Here is a 25,862-nt window from a genome sequence, read left to right on the forward strand (position 1 = left end):
TGAGCGTCTATAGACTTTCTGTCTAGACTTGATCTCTACACCTTGCTGCCCTGGATGTCAGCCTATGTGTGCAGCCCTAACTCAGCTTGTCTGCAGCTCTTCAGCCTCCTATACACCTCCTGGATGTAGGCCCTATAGGTACTGATCTGCTGCTCCAGATGATGATCAAATGAGGGCTGGAGGCCCTCCTTTTATAGGCCCCAAGGGGGCTGAAAAAAAACCGACCAGCCTGCAGCAAACTGGCCGACCAGACTGGCCGACCAGTCTGTGGCTGGTCCAGCCCTAAAAGGGCTCACAACCCGGGGCCTTTTGGGCCCACACTTCTAGGGCCTTGGCCCTCTTATCAAGGCAACCCAGCCTATATAAAGGCAGGTCCCTGCCTCATGGCAGCCTCTTTTGCTGCTCCACTAGGCCTCATCCAGCCCTGTACTTCTCCGTACAGCTGCCTGCCACCTGTCTCGGGTCTGCACACCCTCCGTACTGCTCCATACAGTTGCGTGCCACCTGTCCCGGGTCTGCACACCATCCGTACTGCTTTGTACAGTTGCACCACCTATCCCGGGTCTCCTCTAGGTGTGCTGCCCTCATGACAGCCATGATGCTGTCCATGTGGCAGCCCCTTCCTCTCTTTTTCTGTGGGGTACTGCCCTAGGTCTCCCTCCCCCATGCTCTCCTCATATGGGGGCTTATAGATGGGGAGGTGACCATTCCAACATATGTGGTACTTTTATGAAGCTTAAACTTGCTCCGAGCTTGTAATCAACCTTGTGCAAATTTGAGTAAAATTCTAGCTTTACTTTGAAATTATTGTCTTGGGAAACCACGGACCTTCCTATAATTAGGTAGTTAATAGCAATTAAGACTTCTAGGGGATGTTTAATGGAATACCTGCTGTCGATGGCACTCCTAAAGAGACGGGATTCTCTTATTAAAATTTCGATCTTGTCTTGATTGGGAGTACGCCCAATATCTGACAACTATAATTATCAGTAACGAATCGATAGAGTTTGATTATTTTATTCTTGTTGGGCAGATTCCTTTGGTAGTAGAAACCCTGAGAATGCTTTATAATATGCCAAGGTAGACTATAGCAAGAAGTTGTGAGATATTCAGCTTATTTTTTTAAGAACAACAAAAAATCTTAATTTGTATGATTGGACTTATTCTAGTCTTACAAAGGTATATATTATTTTTTTAAGAAATGGGATGGAATGTTAAATTTGAGCAAAGATTTATATTTGAATAATTCACGCTAATATGCAAGCTTAATACGGTTCGCATGGTCCCTCGAGTTTACCTTTAATTCTGTAAAGTTGAAGGTTGACTAGTACATTTCAGGTTGGAAGCCGTCCAAGGCCAGGACAATATACTTCTGTAAGGTTTTGGACCTCATCAATTAGAGTCAGGCGTTAAGGGCTATGTTAAGAGAGTTACTTGATTTTGTTTTGAGAATGGGAAGTTTCATGAGACTGTCTAGTACTTTTGGTATTAGTGTATAACTGTCTATAGGATTTCTGGTTATGCAAGGAAGGAGACCTGAATTTTAATTAAAGTTGAACTGAGTTGTAGTTCACTTTTCTTGAAAGCACCTATAAAGGATCAAACTAAAGGTCTTGAGTTCTATATGGTTGTTAAATTGAGTGAGTGTATCCACATCTCCATCTTTGCAAGTTTTTTTTAAAAATAATTGGTGCATGCTAAAGTTCAATATAATATTAACTTAAATTACAACCATGGTGTTGGTAGTATTTTAGCATTAAGGTTTTGCTAGTTGTAATCTTACTAGACTCTAAAAGTTTAGTTGAAGCATATTTTCTTACAATTGGATTGTTAAGGAACCCTTCTTACAGTGATTGGGTAACGAGTTTATTTAGAACTATTGCAGTTTGCTCTCGAGATGAGAACATCTCATTTGTTAAGAGGGAGTGAATGTTATATACCAACTATTTCAGAGTTCTACTCTAGTTAATTTTGGAATTACTTAGAGACTTATTTATATTTATTGGTATTTTTTGTATGTGGAAGCTGATGAATCCATTAATGAAACCAGCTCCTTCCAGCCCTCCGCCAACATTACCAGAGGTCGATGCGCTTCCTTGTCCTGCCACTACAAATGCAGCTCCCTCTGCTACCCCCAAGAGTACCCCAATTGCCCCTTGCAGCCACACCATGCCTACTCTTGTGGAGAATGGAGGCGCTGCAAGCTTAACCAGCCACCCCCCTACCATCTTTTGCTTGATAGAAATCATCACTGACAAGCAAGACCTATCCTTCGTAGACAAAGTGCTCATCCCTGAGGGGCAAATCGCAGCTCTCTGTAACATGATCTTGCCAGGATCGGCAACCCTTGATAAACAAGGGAAGCTTGCCAAGCTTGGCTTCAATGCACTCAGTTACTCAAAGAAGAGGGCTTGCTACCTCAAAGGGTCTTGGAAAGCATGAATGCAGATGCCCTTAAGCCTGGCCTGTACGCTGCATGTGCACCTCAAAAGAATCGAATTTGCTTGTTTTACTGGCTTGAGAACAAACAGATGGTCGGGCACGAAGCCAGCAGGAAGGATGTGGCTTGCAACTTTGTGAGATATCTGATGGAGCTTTGCAGCTGTGTGTGTGCATGCATGCAGGGTGCAAACATAAGCCCCTCACTTACATCTCAGTCCAGCAGCCCCGGCTGAAAGCAGAGAACCCAGAGGCTGCAAATCTCTCTCTGCAAGGAATCAGAAGATGACCTCAAGCTTCTGCCAGGATTTAATATCCCTATGCTCCTCCATGAACTCATGCCCTCCCAAATAGCTGCCAATGCTGCCGGTGATCATGAGCACCACCAACCGGTGGGCTTTATGCTCTCCCAAGGCCACCACAGAACTGCCCTGCTTGTCTGCATGCGCATTCCAGCTAAGGTGGTCACCAACACCAAAGCAGAAGCAGTTTATCATTCCATTGATGCTCAACCTGTCTTGAATTTGTTGTTCGCCTCTCATTTTGTGGAGTGCACTGCCTTGCGAGATGATGATTTTGTCAATCTCTTGCGGGTCATGTGCAAAGAAGATCTGGAGAGAGTACAATGAAGCCAAAGAGGCTTGGAAGCAACGTCTGGATGCCAGAAAATCCAAGCAAAATGATTTAAATAGTATGATTCAGATGTATTCAAGCGTGTGCTGCCACATTACTTGTTAGAAAGACGTCCCTGGGAAGAAAATGTGCTTCGTAATGCATTGGATGGTCCAAATATTACCTGCAAAGGAGCTAATGATGGAAATGATCAGGAGCTGAAAGCAAATGGTCGCTGTTCCACGGTGAAGGTGGATAGTGATAATGGTGCAGGTAGTGTGCAAATGGAGCTGGTGATGTACATGAACAATAGCTGAAAGCAAATGACCACTGTTCAGAGGGTCCAAACATTGCTGTTAAAGAAGCTGTTGATGGAAATGCAGCTGAAAGTAAATGATCCGTGTTGCAATGTCAACAAGGTGGATTGTGACTATGGTGCCTGTTTATTACTAGAACTCTCGAAGTTCGAGGAGGAGCTTTGTAGCATCTGGTCAGGTGAACCTGGTATGCAGCATGGTAGATTGTTGTTTAGTGGTGCCAACCTGCAGAGTCTCAGCCCTGATGGAAGTCATTCCTATGGTGTGTTTTTGGTTGCTGGTAACAACACTGCAAAACCCATTTGCTTCATGCAGCAGGTCACAATTAAGGCAATGCCGGGTGGAAATTTAGAGCAGAGCAAGGAAGTGACGTACACTGATGCCCCTTTTTAGGGTCCGTTTGCATGAAGCAAAGTGGCACTGAAAAGGGTCTTGGTATGAAATTGTGGATGGATGGGCTCTTGGATAAAAAATTGCCTCTGTCCTTGGAGAAACAAGTGATGGCAGCCAGCTATTTAGTGAAAAAGCTTAGTGCTAAACTTACATTGAGTGAGAAGTTTGTCACAATTCTTCTAACCTCGGATGTGAAGACATGGTCTAAAGCTAACTTTGAAAAGGACATCAAAGATGAAGGCTTTTCCTTGATAATAGAGCACCTCATGAACCCCCCCTCAGATCCATCATATGCATCCATGCACAATAAGATCATGTCTGCAGCCTGGGCCTTGTACAGCACCATATATGATGAACTGTTGGATGTGATAAGAACCATGGTAAAGCAAGACATACACACTCTCATTGGTAGCAAGATGGAGAGATCGCTCAGGGATGACGCTACAGCTATCAAGAATGAAATGGAAAAGGATTTTTCCAGCTTGCTACAAGCAATGAAGCAGCAGGTGTCAATCTCGACGCAGTCTCAGGAGGACAGGTTGAGAGCGAGATTGAAAGGCTTCTCGAATAAAGGTTTCTCTGATTTTTCTACATGGATCCCATGGGGTAGTTCATTATCTACCAAGATGACTCTAAACTATGACATTGAAGAGATTCAAAAAGAAATGGTCACATGGACAGCTGTTGAGTTGATAGCAGATAAGAGAGACTTGGACCAACTAATGAATGGCCAAACATCAAGTCATGCAGTGGTTCCTTCCTTCAGCAAGCCATTGGAGTTAGCGGTTCTTGACCCAAGCCAGGAGGTTCTTAGCGAGGTAGTGCTACTCAAGGGAGGACAAGTGTTACAGTTTGTGGTAGCTAAAGATAAGTCAGACTTGCACATTTATCTGTGCCCAAGGCTCGAAGTTTCTCTAATTGGGAGAAATCCTATGAGGCAATATAAGAGGGGTTTTGATTTGGTGGTGTATGATGAGGCCTCAAGGTTCATGGCCATGTATGATCGGGGCCTTAGTTCACTCAAGGCCTTCCGCCTTGACGAGTCTTTTCAGTGTATGGACTGGACAGGCATTGAAATTCAACTATCACAGTTTGCAGGAAGCAAAGAGCTTGTGTGGATGGAGTTTGTTCCCAGCAAAGACCTAGTTCTTGCTGATTGGAAACGGCGTTTTAAAGTGATATCCTCCATGTGCAAGCAAAGCAGTAGAAAGTCCTACCTTCTTAATCACTTGGCTGGTTCTTTGCTAGATGTAGCAGGAGGAAGGTGCACAGATGGGATGTGGATGACTGCCATCTGTGAACCCGATCGCATGTATGCGTTGCTATATTTTGAGGGTCTGGGAAGTTTTGAGCGACGTGAGCAGGAGGACATGCCCCTTTCTATCCTGAATGCTGCTATCAGCAATGTGACCATATTCAACAAGAAGGTAGCTTGCTCCATTCCCTTGCTTTCTTCCATGGTCTGATTATTGTGCACACTGTAACAAGGAGTTACTGTGCACACTTTAACAAGGATTCACTTCTAAGGCACTGAAAAACAATTGATTTCCCCATTTTGAAGTGCATGTCCTTTCCTCATGTCTTCATGTCTATCTATTGTGTGTGCACAGGATTTTCATCTAGATAAAGAGACATAACGGTTTCAGGATGGTGTGAGGTTGGTGAAGGCTGATGTGAGGCTATTCAAGGGCTTGTTCATATGTCCATCAAGGATGTTGATGCTTCGGATGTGAAGGATCTCAAGGATGAGTTCTGTGAAAAGATCCACCAGATATGCAACAAGTCCAAGGAGAACTTCCTTACCACTATGTATGGGGGGGAGGTAGAGATTGCAGCAATGCCCCCCTTCCAACACCCTGAGTTTCATGACAGCATTTCTGACATTGGAGAAACAATTGAAAAACTATTTCCCACACACAATACTGGCCGCAGCTTTATGCTGGACTTGAAGCTGGTGGTTGCCCAAATAAGCGCAAGAGATTGGGCTCCTGTAGATTCAAAGCGAATAGCCATGAGGCTCAGCTTGATCAGAGTGCATCTAGAAAGTGCTCTTAGGCTTGGCAACTGCTTGGATGGAATGCCGCTTGTGAACTTTGATAGTCAGGAGGAGTTGAAAGATGAGCCCATACATGTAGCAGGTTAGACTGGCGGCGGAATCGAATGAGACCATGGGAGTTATACTGAACCCCTTGAAGGAGGCATTTGCCTGAGTTGTCCAACACAAAGGAACTGATGAGAGTTGGTTATCATCGTATGTAAGCTTCCTAGCTGGTGTGGTTGAGATGAGGAGAAATAGGGTGCTTTCATGGTTACAAGTCAATACTTAAGATTTTCCAGAAGATAGTGATCTCCAGAAGCTACAGCTGGAAATACTTGCGTGACTATCTGAGATGAAAAACAAGCTTGTCCTCTATTCTTGCAAATGCCAGAGCTGCTTTTTGAGATGCATCCTAGAGAAAGGGCATACCTCTGATCACTCTTGCCTAGGAAGCCACAATTGCAGAGAAGAATGCACCTTTTGTGTTGAGGAATATAAAGAGCAGATGTTTGACCAGCTTGATCATGGCTAGATGGTACTTGCATGCAATGACCCCGCTGGGCATGATGGATGACACATCCAGAACTGCTTACTCCTAGCTTTACATTGAATCACGGGCACAAGCACACGAAATCACCTCCCGGCCGATCTCGGTGGTAGTAAGCTTTCTTATCTGAAATTTCTTACGTTGAAGCTCTTGCTTACTAAATTTCCATCAAGCCCCGAAATTCCCTAGATGGATCTAGTATGCCACATGTCTTCAATTTAGGGTCCCTCCTTAATGCATCTTTTACCCCTCTCTTGGGATATCATTAAAGACATTTGCCCCTTGGCACATTTCATGCATTTAGGTCCCTTAGCCTTAGATCCACCTAGTCTAGTGCTGTGTCACCCTCACCAAGGACCTTGACCTTGATTCCTTTTTGATCATTTACATGAAACCCAAACAAATATAATACAAGCATTGATTTTTTAAAGGAAAATGCCGACTGACCCTTCCGAGGTCATGTTACCTTGACTTGAGCGTAACATTCCTTCCCTCTTCAGGCATGAGCGTCCTTGATGATAAACTATGGGAATACTTTCCGTAACTGGTATACGGATTCCCAGGTAGATTCTGATAGAGGTAAACCATGCCATGCAACCAACACCGTGGGTATCTTCTGATTGCGTACTTGCATTGTTCCTTGGTCCAGGATTCCTGTTAGTTTGCGTCTTGCATTATCCTCTATCTCCTGAAACAAAACAACACCCTTGATTAGTGAGTCGCCTATATGCAAAAATTTCTTTAAATGAGAAACATGAAACACTGGGTGCACCTTATAACCCTGTGGCAATTCTAATTTATAGGCTACCTTGCCTATTCTTTTTAGAATTAACCATGGCCCACAATATCGAGGTAATAACTGAGTCTCAGCTTGCACAAACCCACTTGGTCTGTTCCCTTTTGCATCCTCATAGTTCAGGGCTATGGCAATTGCTTCATCCAGCGTGTTCACATACTTAGCCCGAACTTCCATCTTGATTCGATCATTCAATCCAAAGATAAAATCTTTTACTTGGATTGACTGAGGTAGGGGTTCATCAACCTTCATTACACTTTCTCTGAACTTATTAGTGTATTCCGCCACTGATAAATTTCTCTGACAAAGGTTTTGATACTGATCCCAAGCTCGGGATGCTTCGTCAGGAGGTAAGAAGTCTTTTCTAAGTTCTTTTTTCAACCCCTCTCAAAAGTAGTGGATGCCACTCCATCTTTCTACTGTTTTATACACCACCGATCCGCTGCCTCATTAAACATATGGGTGGCCTCGCGGATTTTCTTTATATCATTCCTGATTTCACAAAGGGCGAAGGCCTCGTCCCATCTGTGTAACCAGGTCTCAATGATATCGGAACTACGGTTAGACATCCTACCAGAATACTTTTATGGCCTATAATTGGCAATATTAGGCACCTTAGCCCTCCTAGGCTCGACCGTATGAACACTGGACTCCGGTTCCATTGGAGATTTACCTTTCTCTTCACGGGATGGTCTAGCAGACATACTATGTACCATTTTCCTGAGCTTAGATTGCCCTACATTTGCTTGTAACTGCTACACTAAAATCTGTTGCAAGGCATCCTCTAACATTGCAATTTTGCCAGATAGTGTATGACCTGCTGGGCGCGACACCTGCGGGGTCGGCCGGACTCCCGACTCTATGGGATCCATCCTAAAAGCTTCTTCTTCTACTTCCATTTAGGTCGATGGGTGTTTTAAAAAAAAATATAAAATAAAATAATAAAACACCGCTTGAAACTGTATTTACAATTCGAAAGTCCAACTTCCAAATTTACAGCTAACTAGGCATATATCACACTGTAACCAAACCCCACTTTTCCCTATACTAGGGAAACTCTTGCAATTCAAAATAAATCAAACACGGAGGCAATTAAACGAGTACATATTCCAACGAACTTTAGAAGGCATAGAGAGCTCCCTGGTCATATTTCAGTTGCACGATGAAATCTCGCAGATGCTATTTGAACACATGCCCATGCGGGTGACCGGATATCTCAAGAGAGTCTGTGAGCAATACATACACGTAGCAATTCCTTATGCACCCACTCTCTGTGAGTATTTGTTCTGGATGCAACCTGCAAAGTAATCGTGTCGTAGCAGCAAACACCCCTCCCAGCTCCAATCTTTGGTATTAACAAAAATTCCATCAGACATTTACTACATTCGCTCCAAATGATGTGAGCTCAATCTGATATTGAATTATAACCACAGCTAGCCTCCCGCGATGCCAATAAGCTCTAAAGTCAATAAGCTGTGATCAACGCGTGCGCCACCTTGATGTTCCACGCATCCCCAACATTGACGAGCTATTGCGAACAAAGAAGAGCGTGATCGTTTATCACGTCCGCAGGTCTCTTCATTTCCGTGACTTTGCTAGCAAAGCCAAGCCCACACACATATTGCTTCCTTACACACGCAGCTCGTATGCCAAATGTTTGAATCCCTTTATAATTAAAACATCGAATCGCACTCAGGTCACACAATCATCATTCGTTTTGATGTCGATTTGGAATATTGATTGGGTACCTTCTATTTCGATGACGTCCGTGAACATATCATACCGAAATACAATCTGTGCTTCGTGTTATTCGTTGTCAATTTTGGGCATCACACAACCCTTTGATTCACAAATTGCCGCGACATACTGCAGACGCACAAATACTGTGGACAGAGAACACCAAAGCCTTCCTCAATTCTTCGTTGGTTTGAAGCTCTACGTCGAGTTGACAGACCACGACAATCACCAAATCCTGTGCTTTGATACCAAATGACACATCTAGAACTACTTACTCCTAGCTTTACATTGAATTATGGGCACAGGCACACAAAATCACCTCCCAGCCGATCTCGGTGGTAGTAAGCTTTCTTATCTGAAATTTCTTACGTTGAAGCTCTTGCTTACTAAATTTCCACCAAGCCCTAAATTCCATAGATGGATCTTGTATGCCACATGTCTTCAATTTAGGGTCCCTCCTTAATGCATCTTTTACCCCTCTCTTGGGATATCCTTAAAGCCATTTGCCCCTTGGCACATTTCATGCATTTAGGTTCCTTAGCCTTAGATCCACCTAGTCTAGTGCCATGTCACCCTCACCAAGGACCTTGACCTTGATTCCTTTTTGATCATTTACATGAAGCCCAAACAAATATAATACAAGCATTGACCCTTAAAAGGAAAATGCCGACTGACCCTTCTGAGGTCATGTTACCTCGACTTGAGCATAACAATGGAACCCACGATTGCAAGCATCGGAAGCACACCTGTGGCAAACCTTGTGTACTCTCTGCAAAGGCGTCCAGCAGTAAGACTTGCTCCTTAAGGGTCGACCATGAAGGTTACCATCATTGCAATTCTCGATAGCACATATGTGGCATGAAGTGTGCATTACCCTCTTGCAACAATGATTGTGTGTTTCCCTTGGAGTGGGGTGACCATGAAAGGCATGCTTGCCATGATAAATTCTACCCTATGTAGTGCTGTATGTAGGGGTCAGGGGTGTGCCATGTGCAAATAGACACGCAGCTTCCATGGCAAAAGGGGGAATTTTGACTATGAATATGTATCAGCGCAATCCGAACAACGTAAAGCCTACTGCATAATGATCCCTCCATTGGTAGCCCTCATACCAACAAGAATGCAGTGCATTTTTGTGATGTGAGGAATGGCCTTGCAGTGCATCATGCACATCGCAGCCTTGCTGGACTTTGCGTGCATATTTTTGATCTTGTATGTCGATGTCTTTTTCTTCAGACACAAACTTCATCTTAGTCATGTTGCCATGCACTGTCTTATGTAAACCTCCATGCCCAAAAGGAAGTTGACAGTAGTAATCACAAGCAGGACAAGAGGACATACTCATTTGGTGCCATGTCCAGGTGAAACTGGAGGGTGTTGCACAGAGAAGTTGTTCAATGGAGCTAGGCACATGGCAACCAGCTCAAAATGCTCTGGGCTGGGCAGGGATGTGCTCCTAGATGAGTTGACCCATGAGGCATACTGGCATTACATCCGATTTGCAGACCCATGTGAAGAAGCAGAACAAGCCTTGGTGGCCACGTCTGCAGGTTTGACAAGCATTTGGCACAGGGATCTTCAACTGGCGCAGGAATCCATGCGAGGTGCAGAGATGGTGAACAAGAGCCTGGTGATGGTGTTTTTGAGCGACGGGGGCAACAATGGCGGTGTGGATCCTGTGTACCTTGGTGGGGTAGATGAAGCAACAGGATGCGAGGTTGGTGGTGTACACCATCATGTTGGGCAATGACCCTTTCAAGCACATCCTACAAACCATGGACCAGGCAGGCGATGGCTTGTTCCAGACGAGCTTGGACGAGATGCAGCTCGCCAAGGGCTTCGAGGACCTGGCCAAGAGCCTTGAGCCCAATTTTGTTATCACCTCTTCCCAGTGCCCAATTTTGCATCTCGCATCAAGGCCCTATTTTAATTTGCTAAGATATCTGCTTGAGCCAATACCTAAGTGCTAATTTTGGTTTTCTATATACCTATCTGCTTCTACCTAAGTGCTTATTACATTATGGGTACATTATGCTCAAAAAATCGTAGCGGGTTGACATGTGATCCGATCGTAGGACCGAAGACACCGGTATTTTTTATTTTGCACATAGAAAATTCACATGCCAAAAAATAAAATTTGCTTTTTTGAAAAATATTTAGGGGGGGAGATGATGCTTGCACATTATAGAAAACAAAAATGGAAAGTAGCACAATGCAAGCTAGTGTCGCTACGCAATACGGATCCCCTTCATCGCACAAGACATCAAAGGTATAAAATAGCAAATTTGGGGTGGTGTGTCGTCGCCATCGTTGGGAGTCTACAGCACGGCGGCCTTTTTTCTTGTACGACGATCGGGGCTGCGTGGGCACTCAGAATGGATATCGATGATGGAGCTTGGAGTGTCTACTGCAACCTCAAGCACCGGACTAGCATCACCAAAGTTGATAGGACTGGGAACATTGATAGGTGAGGCGATACACGTAGAAACGGGGGATTTGGTTGGATTGATGTCAAAGTAATGAGGAGCGGCCCGCCAAGTATCTCGCAAGTGCTAGTCCCCAATCGTGGCCGTGTGGTTGGGACGTCAGAAGCAAAGAAAATACCGCCCACATTTGAAAGTTTGACCATTGTGGGTGTGACCATGGTGCGTCATAAGGAATATGTATGGGAGTAGTCCATGCCTCGTCCTTGGTATAGGGTCACCCATGAGGCAGAGGGGTAGTACTTCCTGGTGCGAAGCATGCGAACGACACACATGTCGAGTATTGTGACCAATCGGGATCCCATCTTGTACTTCGAATACATGAACACCCATTCAAATATGTTTGAGCCTGTCAAGTAAAGATGACTCCGGGCATCCTTTGCACCGTATTGTGCATACATGTCCATGCCGATGTTCATGTCCTCTAGTTCAATGTTTTTGTAAGTGGTTCGGAAGTGAGGTTTGCCGTAGTCCTTCATGCAATACCCAAGCATTCCGTGGAAGGTGTGTAAGTTCTTTTGCTTCAAGCTCTTGCATATAATCACCCCCCCAATTGGCCATTGTCCCAACCTATGTACCTTTGGATGAGTTTGTTGACACCTTGGATGTTGCGTGCGGTTTGCGGCAAACCATCTGTAATGGATGTGAAACAGTGTGCCCCCCCTCTCGAAAGAATAAAGGCCAGCATGGCATGCCTCATGAAAGAATTTTTCCACATCGTTGAGCACAATGATGTTGATGTTTGCACCGCCCACCCCTATTGTGACACTGACCTCGAAAACTTTGGTTGCTCTTGCTTCTGAGGTTGTTGCTTTTTTGGGTTTGCCTCTTGGTCTTTTGATGCTTCTCAGGATGAAAAACATGTGTTATTCGACTGGCTGTGTGGGGGTACATATTCGAGCCTTACACAAGCACGGGGACCTAGTAGATTCAGGGGGGGGGAGGGGGGTGGGGGGCTCGTTGCATTGATCCATAGCACAAATTGATGGGGGGGGAGCCATAGCATTGTTCGCAGTGCAAATTCAGGTTTGGGGGGGGAGTCGTAGCATTGATCCATAGCACAGATCAGTGGGGGGGACAAGAATTGTAGCGTTGGAGTACATAACAAACTTGGAGCGTTGGCATAGGCAAAGTTGGTGAATCCAACGTTGTTCGGAGCGTTGGAGTGTTGTAGCATTGCATGCAGATGGCATTCTATGGCACTTAAAACACACCAAAATCACGAGACAGTTGAAGTCACTCATGTTTTGGAAGGTTCATCAGTGGGCTACATCTGTGATTCGGGAGGAGAACGACCCTGAGTACCCTCTGACAGCGCCTGGGTTGCTTCGACCTTCACTGGCAATGCTTTGCATGTCTCTGGCACCCGCTCCTCCAATGCATCTACCTCACATGGCAAGTCCTTCTCAAACACGAGCCATCGACGAGTAGCCACATGACCTTTTGCCTTCGTAGCTCGCGCCATCACTTTTTTCCACATCATGAACTAGTACCCACCACAGAGTTCTTCATGTGTGATAATGTAGAGTATGCATGTCTTGAGCTTTTGGACACGATACACATGAATATGTTGGCTCGGGTAGATACACAGTCGCTACCTTAAACCTATGATGTACGTTGCATTCACAACCTCCAATGACCACCTCAATACTTCCGTTGCAACCTTTTACCTTACAGTAATTGTTTCTCGGGGGAGGGCAACTAAACTAATACTAACGCCTTTATATACATTTTATGTTGTGGACATATTTGGTCTTCCCATCTACTATTCAAACGGACATTTTCCCAACTAATGCCTGCATGGCAGCCAGAAGCTCTAAGAAGTGGCAAGCACTTTGCATGCAACATAAATGTAGCTCAAATGAAGTATGCATTTTAAAAAGCTATCATGTATCACAGATACAGACATTTTTCTCAATAATGAAGTATGCATGCATGCGCGTGTATGCGCATGCATACTGTTATGGATAAATTTGTCTAAGGAAAAAGGCATAAATGTGTGTGTGTGATTGTATGTGTGGCAATAGTATAATAAAATATGGTGTGCATAGGGCCCAGGGTTGAGGTGGCAGGGCATGACCATGTGCCACCCTTCCACGTAAGAGGAACCATAAGGTGTGATGTACATAATCCATGGTAGTAATATTATAAAATGTAAGGTGGCATGGTTCCTCCACGTACCACCCCTCCACCTAGGTGGTCCCACGCCTGCATTTAATGATATGGCTCAAGGACCATGGGAGAAGTAATATAAAATAGGTGGAGATGGATATTATATTGGATTATTCCCTCCATGTAGGATAGGCCCATGTAGGGGGGGTGTAGAAAGTCCAAGAATGCAAGTTAAATAATGGGAAAGTAGGATGAGGTGGCAAGATTCCTTGTGCCAACCCTCCACTTGTCCTCCTAGATGTTTGAACGTATTATAAAATTGGAAGAGACCAAGGGAGTATCTTAGACTTGGGATATGGGGGTTGATGTATGTGGAAAAATGAGGCAAAGGGTTGTCGCACACAATTGAGACTACGTAACCGCCTAGCCCACATGGGAGACTTTTCCACACACACCATGCATGTGGGAGGATGCATTTATTGGGAGAGACCCCCTCTCTTGACTATAAAAGGAGGGGGCTATTCCTTGATGGGACACACTCATTGTTTTAAAGCCACCTAGCTAGTACTTTGATTTCCCCTTCCCTTCCTTTCAAATAAAGCATGGCCCTCTTCCCTTGATGTCTCCATCTTTACATTCTTCCTCCCATCATGTACATGCTTCTCTTTCCCCTCTCCCTTTCCCCTTCTGCCATAGTCTCCCTCTCCATTCCCTCCCCTTCTAATCCCTTTTCCCCACCCATGACAACATTTCGCCCTCACGTTCTCCTTTCCTCTATGGCCCTTGAGCGTCGCCATGCTTAGTGTCTAGCCTCTTGTCCTGATTTCTTTTCTAGGTAACATAAATGGTGTGGCTATTGGGATTGAAATCTCCACGGCTAGTGGCATAAAATTCGTTTCTCCTACAACTGGGTGTGATTCTGCGACACCTTATATTTGTGGTTCTCAGCTTTCGCGCCTCCAATCTGCTTCTGGTCGCAATTTTTGCGCATCTACGCATCCCTATTTCTGTGCCTCTAGTTTGCCTGTAGTTCCGATGCATCTTCTGGTTGGCGAATCTTCTGGTCGTACCGATCGCATCTGCAAAAATGTAACATCTGTGCTTCCTCTGGGGTCTTGTGCGCGCATTTGCATGTCTCCTGGGTGCACCTGCACATCTCTTTGTCACGACTAGCACATTCGCGTGCGTGTCACACATCTTCTGGCCATGGACAGATCACGTCTTTTGGTCGCGACAGGTTTTTCTGAGCTTCTGTAAAACTGTAATAGATCCTCACATCGCGCCCCTCTCCTCTATCTCTATCTCTATCTTCTTCTTCTCCTTCTCTTTCTCTTCTTCTCTTCTCCTCTCCTTTTATTAAGGAGTGGGAATTGAACCCAAGACCTCCCCATTCACAAAAGAAAGACTTATGAATGGGCCAGCAAATAGGAAGTGATGAAAATGTAATGAATTCGCTTATATATTGAAATCTTGGGAACTGTAACTCTCTAACCGTGGGGAGTTTCCTCTTGCTGTAAAAAGCAAAAGTATTTCATTTCATGTGCTCCATTCACATCTCCTACTAGATTGATGATTCGAAACTTTTTCAAGTTCACTCCTTGGACGCACACCACACGAGGAGGGTGAATATTTATGTCACTTCTCAACGAGATTAAGGATTTGGTGCTTGGTCCTCCGCTCATTACGGCTACCAATTGGCGAGATCTCTTTCTGGATCTTCATGTCGACCTTCAACGGCTGATTGTCTAGTGCATTGTTCAAGGAGATGATGGGTGGAATGATACACCATAGTTGCTTCAAGGTGAAGAACTGGTGATATAATGGGAGGACTTTGATTTCACTTCTACTCATGGTGCGGTGATCGAGCTACTTGCTGCATCGGAGGTAATTAAAAGGGTGACATTCTTTGAAGGGTGGGATGTTCCCCAAGCTTGGGGGGAGATTTGGCGCATCTGCTTATTAATTCCAGTAGATAAGCTCATCTTGAATGATTTCTTCTCAATCTCGCTGTAAAGGTTTCTAGGGCTTGGCTATGGTTAGTGGTAATGTTTTGACCAAGGAATCCCTTTGTACCTAATCAACTCTTTGTGCCTCATTTTGAGCTTCAAGTTGCAATTCTTTTTGGTCTAAAGATAAACTATCAATAAAGGATTGCAAGTTTATTTGGTGCTGAATGTCTTACTCAAGTGTTGAATTCTCCCCACCCTCTCCTTCTACCTATCTTGGATTACTGAGAAACTTGGGATGTTCGGATTTTGGTCTTGGTGTGATGACATCTTGGCTACTTCAATTTGACGGAGCATACAAACCTTCGACCAAGGCTGCTGGTGTGGGTGTGAAGCTCACTTCACCAGGGGGTGAGGTGTATTGTTATAGCAAGTCTGCACCAGAAAGTTCTTGCAACCAAGCTGAGTACTCGGCACTCATTTTTGGGCTACAAAAGGCACAAGAGCATCGTATCAAGCAACTTGAGCTGCAGGGAGATTCTCAACTCATGTGTGAATAAGTTGTGAAGATAGTGGGAGAGAGGGAAGGAGTCTCACTTGCGGCTTTCTCACATACACAATGGGGGAATACACACACAGGTGGAGGCTAAAAACAGTTTTCCTCTTCTTAGTTGTGACAGCCAAAAGAACTCTCGCACAAAGAAATAGAAGAACCCAATATGTGGGTCTCAAACCAAACTCAACTAACTAAGGCGGCATACTAACTGAGCCACAAACTAGAGTAGATAAGGATAGCTGTCATCCAGTGATTATTCGTGGGCGGTGTACCAACCGCATCTGCAGCTAACAAGTTAGTGACATAAATGCACAACGGTCACTCTGGCATATCGCGAGTGGAGCTCGATATCTCAACACTCCCCTCGAGCTCAATCCCAATCCTTGCACACCAAGCAGGTCTTTGAACTTGCGTAGCTTCTCTGCGCCCAATGCCTTCGTGAATATGTCAGCGACCTGATCCTCTGTGCTGACATAAACTAGATCAATAAGACCTAGTAAAACCTTCTCCCGCACATAGTGATAATGCACCTCAATGTGCTTTGTTCTAGCATGATAGACTGGGTTATTTGCCAAGTGTATACTGCTCATGTTGTCACAATAAATGACAACTGGCCCATCTGTAGACTGATGCATATCATAAAGTAGCTTATGCAACCAAGCTACTTCACATGCAGCCATTACTACACCCTTGTACTCTGCCTCTGTGCTCGACAAGGCAACTGTAGGCTGTTTCTTGCAGCTCCAGGTGACTGCAGCACTCCCAAAAGAGAACACATATCCACTGGTAGATCGTCTATCAGAAATACTACCAGCCCAATCGGCATCAGTGTATCCATGCAATTGTATTTGAACCCCAGCCTCATAAAATAGTCCATACTGCAATGTGGACTTCACATACCTGAGTATGCGTCTAGCCGCATCCGAATGCGGTTTTCTTGGAGCCTACATAAACTGACAAAGGAACTGAAATAGGCTTACAGCCTATCATCCCATATTTGGACAGCATGTCCAATCCATACTGTCTCTGCAAGAGCTGTATCCCACTTGGTGATCTAATCACCTCAATGCCCAAGAAATAACGCAGCTCTCCCAAATTCTTCATCTCAAACTTCTGCTTCAATAGCATTTTCACATGAAGGATATCTTCATCACTATCACCTGTGATGATCATATCATCAACATAAATGACAAGCAGCATAATGCCTTTCTCTGTTTTTCTCACATAGAGTGAGAAATCTGCCTTGGAAATCTGAAAGCCAATAGTGACAAGATACTGTCCTATCTTGTCAGACCATGCTCTAGGTGCTTGCTTCAAGCCATACAAGGCTTTCTTCAACCTACAAACAAACTCAGGATGAATAGCATGAACATAACCTGGTGGCTGCTCCATAAAGACCTCTTCTTGCAAATCACCATGCAAGAAGGCATTCTTTACATCCATCTGATGTAAAGACCATCCCTTTGATGCAGCCATAGCAATGACTGCTCTTACAGTTGCCATCCTTGCAACCGGAGTGAATGTTTCTTCATAATCAATGCCGTATGTCTGTGCATACCCCTTGACAACTAATCTTGTCTTGTATCTGTTCACAGAACCATCTGCATTGTGCTTGATCTTATAAACCCACTTACAGCCAATTGCATTCTTGTCTTTAGGCAAAGGCACCAATTCCCATGTAGCATTTGCTTCCAAGGCATCCATTTCTTCATCCATGGCTTTCTCCCATTTTTCATTTCCCATGGCTTGTTCAAAAGAAGTGGGTTCTGGTTCTTGTATCACTTTGACCATATAGGCATAGTGAATGGCTGTAAATCCATCATATTTCAGCCTATCCACAGGATACCTAGCTCTGGTAGACCTATGCAAAATAGGCTCACTTCCGGGTGCTCTCAAAACATCCCTGGTCTTCCTTAGTCCAGGTGTAACAATAGAAGGAATACCCAACTCATCATCAATGCTCTGTTCTGAGCCACTGGATTCACCATCCACATAAGAGTGACCTGCATTCACATCAAACATGGGCTGATCTACCTTCTCTTTTCCTTTTTGTGATACCTGCGTACCACTATCTGCATTGCTTTGAGGAGATTCTCCTGATCTCAATCTGGCTAGAGGACATTGTAGGTCCACTGATATTTTGTGACTGCTGCATTGAATTCTGTGCAGCATTACCATTTTGTGCATCTACATCAATCATCACATTTACTGGTTTATACCAGCTGCTCATCTCATCAAAAACAACATCTCTGCTCACTATAAACTTACGAGTAGAAGGGTTATAGCATCTATACCCTTTCTGCTGCAGAGAATAACCAATAAAGACGCACTTCTCAGCTTTTGGATCCAACTTGGACCTCAACTCATCTGGCACATGAACATAGGCAATGCAACAAAAAATTTTCAAATGAGAAATGTCTGGTTTCCTACCAGTATACATCTCCTCTGGCGTCATGCCATGTATTGCTGCAGTGGGAGTCCTGTTCATTATGTAAATTGCTGTAGCAACTGCTTCAGCCCAATAATAATCTGGTAGATCTTTCTCATTTAGCATGGCCCAAGATACCTCTCCAATATGCCTGTTTTTCCTTTCTGCAAGTCCATTTTGCTGTGGGGTATGACTACATGAATATTGCTGCTTTATGCCATGCTCCTGCAGGAACCTTGCAAACTCATTTGAGAGGTACTCTCCCCCTCCATCTGACCTTAGGCATTTTATTTGCAGGCCTGTTTCTTTTTCAACCATAGTTTTAAAAGCTTTGAAGTGCCCAAACACTTCACTTTTCTTTTTCATAAAATACACCCAAACTTTTCTGCTGAAGTCATCAATAAAAGTGACAAAATAGTGACAGCCTCCAATAGATGCAGCTTTAGTAGTCCACACATCAGAGTGGATTAATTCCAATGGCTTTTTACTCTCTTGAACATGCCTAGGAAATGGTTTCCTTGCCTGTTTTCCAAATTGACAGGCTTCACAAACCTTATGCATTTCTGCAACCTTGAATTTAGGCAATCTTGCAACAATATTTTGCGCTTGCATTGATTTAAGTTGCTGTATATTAACATGACCAATGCGTTTATGCCAGATATCAATATCTGCAACTACTCCGGTCCCATGTGCAAACATTGCTGCACTCAATTCATGCATGTCCTCATCCAACGTAAACATCCTGCCCTTCTTCTTTCCTTTTGCTATCAAGCGACCGTTATTTTTCATATCCTCAACAAAGCATCCATGAGGATTAAATCTGACCTCCAAGCCCTGCTCAACCATTTGACCAATAGAGACCAGGTTCTTGGTGATGTTCGGGACATGAAATACATCAGACAGGTATTTCTTTTTCCCATCCTGCATAGACAAAGGAATTTTACCAATCTGCACAATAGGATGTGCAGTATCAACGCCAGTCTCCACAAATCTTGGATTTTCCATTTTCCTTGCATCCTGCATCCATTCTACATGACCTGTCATGTGGTTTGACACACCTGAGTCAACATACCACACATCATTTCGTTCTTCTGCACTTGTCATAGAATTGGTCATGTGCTGCACCATAAATAGATGCTCATTTCTGTCATCACCCTGTCTACTAGAAGATGCATAATTGCCTTGCTGCAATTTTCCATTCATAATGTCATTCTACTTTTTGTAGCAGTCCTTAGCCATATGACCCATTTTACCATAGTAGTAGCATTCAACATTGTTATTTGCATTTTGGCCTCTCTGCCATCCACCACGGCCTCTTTGGCTCCCCTTGCCTCTAGAGTTACCACGTCCTCCTCCATAGGACTGGTTTTCTTGAGTTTGCTACATATTCTGATTTCTACCACGGCCTGCAGATTGGCCTCCTCTTCCTCTGCCTCTACCTCTTCCAGCATTTGAGTAGAAGACAGTTTATTTTGAAGTTCCTCCTGAAGAAGATGCACCCCCATTTCTCTGCTCTTTAGAAATTAGAAGAGCAAACAACTCTTCAAAATCAAGAAATTTTTCACGGACGGCAATGGATGTCCGGAACTGTGCATAATCCTTTCCTAGACCATTCAAGGTCACAGAAACTAGATCATCATCTTCCACTGGTGACCCAATGGAAGCAAGTGCATCTGCAATTTTCTTCACCTTCATGTGGTAGTCATTGATGCTCAAATTTTCTCTCTGCACATTGTGCAACTCCTATTTGAGCTGCATTTTCCTGGCTTGCGTATTTGTGCTGTACATTTTTGCCAAAGTATCCCATGCCTCCTTTGGCGTACTTGCATCCTGAATATGCACAATCATAGAATCTGAAATACTGATAGACACCTAGTACATAACTTTTCTCGCTCTCTCATGCCATCCTTTAAATGCCTGCATTTCCTGTTGATTGGGAACATTAGGAAGAACTGGTTCTTCTTCATTTCCTATAATGAACTCCCAATAGCCTTTTCCCATAAGGAAATTCGTCATTCTAAACTTCCATGCCTGGAAGTTGCTCTTGTTAAGCTTTTCAGTGACAATCTATGAAAGAGAATTAGACGCCATTATAGAACACTGCAAAATATTCTGTCACTGCAAAAAAACACAGCTTTTGCCTCACACGGGCAGATCTACAAAATTGACGAAAATGGTATTTGACCACAGTCACTTCCTAGTGACGATTTTGCATCAACAGGCAACAAGCATGATTCTGCAACTCGCAATATCTCTGCACACAGGCATACGATGCAATTTCTGCGGCAACTTTTCACCGACCAGTCGAGCAGTGGTCGCACAGCAAAAACAGGGTCTTTTTCTGAGTGCCTGCGAAGAACTTCCGCCTTCAAAAAGAGCCTCAAAATGGCCTCGAATCAGAAAAATAAAGTTATCAAGGGCTTTGCCCTTACCCGTAGCATATACTGCGCTCTTGACACACCGCAAAGGGCATCTCAATCTGAGACAGTGCACTCTTACACTTCTGGCTGTGCTACCTATAGAGATTTGCTCCCAAACTCGAAATAAGAAAGCAACACTGGTCCTCTTACCAGGACACCGCGAACTTGGTTTGCTTTCTTGAGCTCCTTACCATGAACAAGGCTCTGATACCATGTGAAGATAGTGGGAGAGAGGGAAGGAGTCTCACTTGCGGCTTTCTCACATACACAATGGGGGAATACACACACAGGTGGAGGCTGAAAATAGTTTTCCTCTTCTTAGTTGTGACAACCAAAAGAACTCTCGTACAAAGAAATAGAAGAACCCAATATGTGGGTCTCAAACCAAACTCAACTAACTAAGGTGGCATACTAACTGAGCCACAAACTAGAGTAGATAAGGATAGCTGTCATCCAGCTATTATTCGTGGGCGGTGTACCAACCGCATCTGCAGCTAACAAGTCGGTGACATAAATGCACAACGGTCACCTTGGCATATTGGAGCTCGATATCTCAACACAAGTTAGTGGAAGGTGGAAGGTGTGGAGCGAAGGCTTGGTTCCACGACATCAAGCATTGGAAGTGTGCCAACAATTTGAGAGGTAAAAATTTAGCATATCCCTCGAGCTCAAAATATAGTTGCTGATTTCTTGGCACGTGAAGCTTGTACTTCAATCACGCATGAAGTGAGTGGAAGCACCGCCCCAACAAAGCCACAAGCCACGAAGGAGGGTGATCATTTGTAAGGAATGCAAAGGTTGTGGTCATCATGAAACTAAGTGTTGGACATATTTGATACGAGTTTACCGACTTCAAAAGATCATCAGAAAGGTCCTCAAGGACATTGCTCAAAAGAAGGATGCTAGACCCCACACCCCTTGAAGAAATAGCATGGCGATTACAAGAACTGGAAGAAGCTAAAGGTGATGTGCAAGCTCTCCAATTGTTGACATTTGTCATGGCATTCTTGTTTGCCTTGATGAACAACCTCATGCAGCGCCATGTCTCTAACCCTCGCTTGTAAAGATGGACGTGATATCATGAGGGTTGGTCCTTTTAAGATTGTCTACGAGCTATTCTATGCTGAAGATTCTTCCTATGTAATATTTCACAATACACTAGTCACACCCTACCTTGCCTATGTGTGCTTTGTGGATGTATCTTTGCCAGATTTTCAGTTCAAGCTACCTCTTTCCATTGTTTACCAATAGATAAGCCTCATTTTGGCTCTCTCTTTTCCATTTTCCAAGCATGGCTGACATTCCCGTATTCTGTGGATGGGTTGAAGAAAATCCAAATGAGTATCTTGTGGCCTTCAAGCGCCATTGTGTTTCTGTCACTTTTCTTACTGAAGATACATGGTTGTTGGTTCTTCCCACATTTCTAGAGGGTTTGGCTCAAGTGTGGTATGAGAAGCAGGCCGATGACGTTCGCCAAAGCTGGCCAAGGTTAACAGTAGCGATGATTGAGTATTTTGGCAAAGAAGAGGAGCCAGAGAATGTGTACCTACAGGTGGCAAACTTGAAGCAGTCAAAAGGTGAGATGGCGCATCGATATGTGGATCAAGCGGCCGTGCTCTTGGACCATTTAATCGCCACATAGGAGGACAATGCTGAACTTACCCTCAACAAGGAGTATATCCTCAGCCTCTGCCTGGAAGATTTCCCCAACCTCGCCCATGAGCCCCCCTCCTTCCTACTCCCCCGGCCCCTCTTGCTAAAGAACCCGGAGTTAATGACCTAGCCAAGGCCCTGAATGATCTTCGGCTTGAGATGGTGGGCATCAAAAATCAAGCCAATCACCCTCCAAGAGAATGTGCCAATGTTGTGTGCTATGAGTGCCACCAAAAGAGTCATTATCGCACGGAATGTCCCAATATTCCGAGAATATTCCAAGGGTGAATCTTCTAAGTGAATCAGGCACTGAGGATTCTGACGTAGAGATCCTTGACCTCGAGAAAAGAAGTCGCACCACCTCAGACCCCTCTCCAAACCATGGATCGGGCCGCCCCAGGAAGAAGGTGTCCTTATCAGAGCCCTCAGATGCTGAGATGGCAGACCCACCAACAGAGAAGACTAAAAGATCTTGTAGGAGTAAGTGATCGCCCTCGGATTTTCCCATCGGCTCAGGGCAAGAGGACCTCATATGACATTTCCTAACATCCTCAGAGTTTCCTGGAGCACTACTTAAAGTACTAGAGAACTCTTTGAAGGTATGATTCTATATAAAGAGCTTTATTGTGGAGAATGGTAGGCACTTCCCATATTGGGATGTCTACCATCACAATAATTATGGTGTTGTACCCACCATGGGATAAGGGTGAGTACACACACACACACACACAGAGTTACCAGGACGAGAGGCTAGACACTAAGCATGGTGACGCTCAAGGGCCATAGAGGAAAGGAGAACGTGAGGGCGAAACGTTATCATGGGAGGGGAAAAGGGATTAGAAGGGGAGGGAATGAAGAGGGAGACTATGGCACAAGGGGAAAGGGAGAGGGGGAAGAGAAGCATGTACATGATGGGAGGAGGAATGTAAAGATGGAGACATCAAGGGAAGAGGACCATGCTTTATTTGAAAGGAAGGGAAGGGGGAAATCAAAGTACTAGCTAGGTGGCTTTACAAGAATGAGTGTGTCTCATCAAGGAATAGCTCCCTTCTTTTATATCCAAGAGAGAGGGTCTCTCCCAATAAATGCATCCTCCCACATGCATGGTGTGTGTGGAAGAGTCTCCCATGTGGGCTAGGCGGTTACGCACTCTCAATTGTGTGCGATAATGCTTGGCCACATTTTTCCACATATATCAACTCCCATATCCCAAGTCTATGATACTCCCTTGGTCTCTTCCCAATTTTATAATACCTTCAAACATCTAGGAGGACAAGTGGAGGGTTGGCACAAGGAATCTTGCCACCTCATCCTACTTTCCTCATTATTTAACTTGCACTCTTGGACATTCTATACCTCCTCCCCCACATGGGCCTATCCTACATGGAGGGAATAACCCAATATAATATCCATCTCCACCTATTTTATATTACTTCTCCCATGGACTTCGAGCCATATCTCACTAAATGCAGCCTAGGTGGAGGGGTGGCACATGGAGCAACCATGCCACCTTACATTTTATAATATTACTACCATGGATTATATACAACAAACCTTATGGGTCCTCTGTGGCACATGGTCATGCCCTGCCACCTCAACCGTGGGCCCTATGCACACCATATTTTATTATAGTATTGCCACACATAAAAACACACATACATATTTATGCCCTTTTACTTTGGTCAAATTTATCCATAATAGTTCCCCCCCCAGGCAGGGCATGCACAGCATTTCCATGCCTGACAAAGAAGGGCTTGAGATAACGCTTGTTGATTACCTTCTTGCCATATGGTTCATGCAGCTCCTGAACTTGTATAGACCCATTGCTACGTTCCTTGATGACTTTGTATGGACTAGTCCATAGTGGCAGAAACTTCTTATCCATTTGGTGGTCCAATATGTTATCAAAGCATAGCACATTATCCCCCTCAACAAAATGTCTTTCCCATCCCTTGCGAATCTTAACATCCAAGCGAGCCTTTTGTCGATTATTTTGGATCTCTGTTTGGTGTAGTGCAAGGTGTCGGGTTTCATCTAACTTCTCAAGTTGTACCAATCTGGCCTCTACATGTTCATCTTCTGTCATCCTTTGTTCTTGTGCCAATCTCAAGGCTGGAATCTCTATCTGTAGTGGTAAAACTACCTCAGTACCATACACCAACTCAAAAGGAGTGTGACCTGTAGACGTTTTATGAGTGATTTGTAAGCCCATATGGCTTCTGCGACCTTCTGATCCCAGTGGCTCCTGTTCCCTATAGCCATTTTTCCCATGGTTTTACAAAGGAGGCCGTTGATTCGCTCCGTTTGTCCCATGGACACTAGATGATAGATGCTAGAAGTGCGGTGATCAATACCCATGCGATCCATGAGCAATTCCACTGCTTCATTTAAGAATGGACTCCCATGGTTAGATACTATTTCCATGGGTGTCCCAAACCTTGTGCAGATACGTTCAAATATGAAATTTGAAGCTACCTTACCGTTTGCAGCGGGGAGGGCGATAGCTTTAGCCCACTTAGTGACATACTGAGTGATGCGATCGGGATGAGCAGAAGATTCACCAAAACAGTCCGTGACCAGAAGACACAGGAGCCAGAAAATAGTCGCGATGCACACGGGTGGACATGCAAATGGGCACGCAGGAGCTCAGAGGGAGCACGGGTGTTACAGTTCTGTAGATGTGATCGGTATGAGTAGAAGATTCGTGAGCCACAATACACGTAGGAACTGTGAGCAGAAAGCAGGTAGACTGGAAGCATAGAAGTAGGGAGGTTTTGCAGCCGTAGAGACAGGGAAGGCACACAGTTTGGAGGTGCAAAAGTAGAGAACTGCACATGGAAGAGGCCGCAGTGCCGCACCCAATCGTAGGAGTAATAGATTTTACACCACTAGCCATGGAGTCCTGGGCTCGAATCCCAGCAGCCACACCAGTTCTGTTACCTAGAAAAGAAATCAGGACAAGAGGCTGCTATAGACACTAAGCATGGCAATGCTCAAGGGCCATAGAGGAAAGGAGAACGTGAGGGCGAGGGGAAAGGGAGAGGGGGAAGAGAAGCATGTACATGATGGGAGGAGGAATGTAAAGATGGAGACATCAAGGGAAGAGGACCATGCTTTATTTGAAAGGAAGGGAAGGGGGAAATCAAAGTACTAGCTAGGTGGCTTTACAAGAATGAGCGTGCCTCATCAAGGAATAACCCCCTCCTTTTATAGCCAAGACAGAGGGTCTCTCCCAATAAATGCATCCTCCCACATGCATGGTTGTGTGGAAGAGTCTCCCATGTGGGCTAGGCGGTTACGCACTCTCAATTGTGTGCGATAACGCTTGGCCACATTTTTCCACATATATCAACTCCCATATCCCAAGTCTATGCTACTCCCTTGG

At 44.5% G+C, this 25,862-nt stretch overlaps 1 pseudogene; it reads left to right on the forward strand.

Moving 5' to 3' along the window:
* The first annotated feature begins 3,772 nt into the window (after positions 1-3,772).
* The window catches only part of LOC147883609 (uncharacterized), a 42,671-nt pseudogene continuing 20,581 nt past the window's right edge, over positions 3,773-25,862 (forward strand).

The sequence above is a fragment of the Dipteris shenzhenensis genome, chromosome 28 (genome assembly GCF_047967505.1).
Source record: "Dipteris shenzhenensis isolate YYH24624 ecotype China chromosome 28, Dip_SZ_1.0, whole genome shotgun sequence".
Classification (NCBI taxonomy): domain Eukaryota; kingdom Viridiplantae; phylum Streptophyta; class Polypodiopsida; order Gleicheniales; family Dipteridaceae; genus Dipteris; species Dipteris shenzhenensis.